Consider the following 3675-nt stretch of genomic DNA (forward strand, 5'->3'; position numbering starts at 1 on the left):
AGAATTATATACCCTGAACTTTGAGGGATAGGAGAAGAGATGAGTACCTGAGTATAGAGCAACATAACGTAATTGTTACAGCCTTTAAGGCAAAAGTTTGTGTTTTATCCAACTATGGTACTCCATTTTCGTCACGACCCAGGGGTACCCCCTAGACGTAACACGGCGTACTTGACCCCGAAGGGGTCGCATACAATCCCTTAGCATATCATAAACATAAAACTCATAGAAATGACGTGGAATTAAAATTGTCTTTACGGTCAAAGTCTTTTATAAAAGAGAATGAGAATCTAGACATTGTCTCACTTAGCCATCTAAATACAATCGAATAACGAATAGGGACACAGCCCTTACAATAGCTCTCAAATGACATAATAAAAAAAACTACTAAGTAAAGATACTCTTCCTCGAATCTTGAGGACTCACCAACTAGCAAGGGGGATTAGCTATCTCGAGCTTGAATCACTAGAAGACCACCTTCAAGAACCAACCCTACACTTATAGAAAATGTAGAAATATGGATTAGCACAAAAATATACTACGAATGGTAGCCATGTATAAAAACCATTTAAACATGCTAAAAAGGACACTTTGGTTGAAAACCATGCATATGCCAATTTGAACATCATCTTTGAAACTAATTGGAGAACATACTCATAAGACAGCTCATAGATAGTGCATCATAGCATAAGCACAACAAAATAGTCATAAACATAGTCTCCCAGCATAGGTATAATGCAAACATCAACATTCATAAGGCATATTGTACATACATATTCAAATACCAAGACCATCTCATCATAATAGAACCATCACATAAGTGACCCTAGGTTATACGTATGGCATGCATAGATAAGATCACATAACCTTATCTACACTAAGTACCATCTTTAGGTCACCATGCTCATACTTATCATACATTAGTCTCATCCATAGTTAATACTCATAGACAAGGAAACATTCATATTCATTAGCTCATGTCAAGGAAAGTCAATCATAACAACAATCCAAATGGAGCATGCATTAATTCATAAATCATCATAATGTAATGGAACCACACCATGGCTACTCTCAAAGTCTACTTGAACCATGTATGAGTGAAGTCCCATACCCTCACTCACACTAAGTAGATCTTCTTGAGGAGTCATTAGTCATAGTTCATGTTTCATGTTCATAGTTCATTTACATAAGAGAAACATACCATGGCTACTCTCCAAGTCTACTTGTGCCATGTATGAATAGCATCCCATAATACTACTCATACTAAGTATATCCTTTTGAGGAACCATAACACATAACTCACTTTCTTGTTCATGGAGGGAAAATAGCCTTAACCGACATAGACCATGTAAGCTACATGGAATCCGGTGTCGTGTAACCCCACACCGAAAGAAGGTGTTCTACTTGCCTAAGGCAGAACTAAATGTATTAGCTTTTAGGTAGATCCACTAGCTAAAGACCTATGTGGGCACATAGTTACGGAATAGGGAGATTGCTTTTAGAAACCCGACCTATTGTATTGACGGGAGAGTTTTCATCTCATGAGATCATCTGTAGAAGACCCGGTCTATTGTATTGACGGGAAATCCTCTACATCATTTTCCATATCCACTCGGTGCTAAGAATTATTTCCCAAATTACTTGTTTATGTCTTTGAATTGGATTTACATGTTTGACGGAGTATTTTACCCTTCGTTCAACCCAACTCATAAAATAGCTCATAGATTCAATTAGGTGAGAATGGACTTTCAACCTTAGAATCATCATTAGTATGTGAGAATAACTTTCACACCAAGATCATGTGTTCTCATGAGAATGGACTTCCAATCAACACAATAGGATCATCATGGTCATGTACATTTCATGCATAATAATGTGTAAAGGTGCATATGAGAACTATACTTTGAATTAACACCATTGATACATCATAATCATGCTTATGCACGGAGTGTATGTGTGTGATTGTCCTTGCAATGACACAACAACAACAACAACAACATTATTATCATAGACACATCCCTCTCAAAATGTTCATAAGCATGTACATAATATCACAATCATGCATAATTCTCATATATTGCATTCAAGGATCATAGACCATATAAATCAACACATCTAACATTCCTTATAGTAGACATGGACATATTCATAATTCAAGTAGCTCATTCATTAGGTGTATAAGCTCATATACTCATATTGTAGGTCATGTGGGTAAAGTCCTTCCACAATAGTGCCATACACAATTCAACATGCACAATGGCTTCCTTCTTAAAGCCTCAATATTCATAGTTCATCCCTTTTAGCTTTTACCTTTAAAGCCCTAGGAGTCATCTTCATATTATGAGCATTATTCTAAAGCAATACCTCACATGGTCATCATGTAAACCTAACTCTCAAGGTAAACTAACCACATGTTGCATTCTTACTCAATTAAAGTCATATAGCATCAAGTAAACTAAATCTCAATACTACTTCAACCATGATTCATCATGTAAGCCTTAATCAATCAGTTCATATCTACAAGCTTTACTTATAAGCAATTCATATTTAGGTCATCTAATCTATGGCAATTCATGAACAAGTTCATCAATCTTAGAAGATCACATTTAAACCCCCAATTTGCCTCTTTCATGACATAACACTTAGACTATATCAATTTCACCCTAAAATCTTAGGTTAATCAAGAATACATGTATGATCATACAAAAATCATGTAATTACACTATAATCATAGAATCTTCATTCTCAACATAAATCTTGAAGCACATGCATATTTCTCATATTCATGTACAAATTTTCATAATTTACCCATTAATAATCATGAATCACATTCAATCCAACATTCTAGAATTTCTACATTAGATGTGGGTAGTAGCATAATCCAACCAATTCAATTCATTCATACAAGACCCAATTACATGCTTCTAAAATCAATTAATTCAATGTAGATCACAATTTAATAATAGAGGGGATCCATGGGTTCTTGGGGGAATTTCACCAAAATTCAACCATAAATCATTAATTCAACCATAACCCAACCTAATTCAACCATTGAAATCACTTTTAAAAGGTGCCCATGTGTTCGAACCAAAACCCTTGATTTAGGGAAAATTGGAAGTTTGAAAAACAAGTTTTAAAGGGACTCTTTGGGTGGAATCTACCCGAAGATGAAATCTACCATACCTTGAGGGTGAATCCTTGAAGAAATTGATGAAAATCCCTCTAAATCTTGCAGCCAGAGCTTCAATGTCACCCTTCTTCTTCTTGGGTTTTTAGAGAGAGAGTTTTTGTAAGGAAGATAAACTTTTGATTTTGATTTGAGTCCTTGTGCAAGTGAATTAGTTTGGGTGTTTAATGACTTAAAATACCTTATATATTTATTTAAAAATAATATAAAATGTACCCATTTAAAAATAGGACTTAAAAATAGTATTTACAAAATTACCTCTTGCCCACATGGACTTGCCAAATAAAACTAAGGCGAAGTCCCAGGGAGCTTTTAAGGTCCTTGAAGTGGTCCACTAGCCTTGGACCCTCTCCCTTGGACTTGTGCCTTTAGCATTTTAAAGCTAAGGCATGTCCATGAGGGTGTTTAATAACTTCAAGTACCTTATATATATCTAATTAAACGTAATATAAAATATACCCATTTAATTTGGACTAAAAATGAAAATT

This window comes from Solanum tuberosum, unplaced genomic scaffold (assembly GCF_000226075.1).
Source record: "Solanum tuberosum cultivar DM 1-3 516 R44 unplaced genomic scaffold, SolTub_3.0 scf00145, whole genome shotgun sequence".
Lineage (NCBI taxonomy): Eukaryota > Viridiplantae > Streptophyta > Magnoliopsida > Solanales > Solanaceae > Solanum > Solanum tuberosum.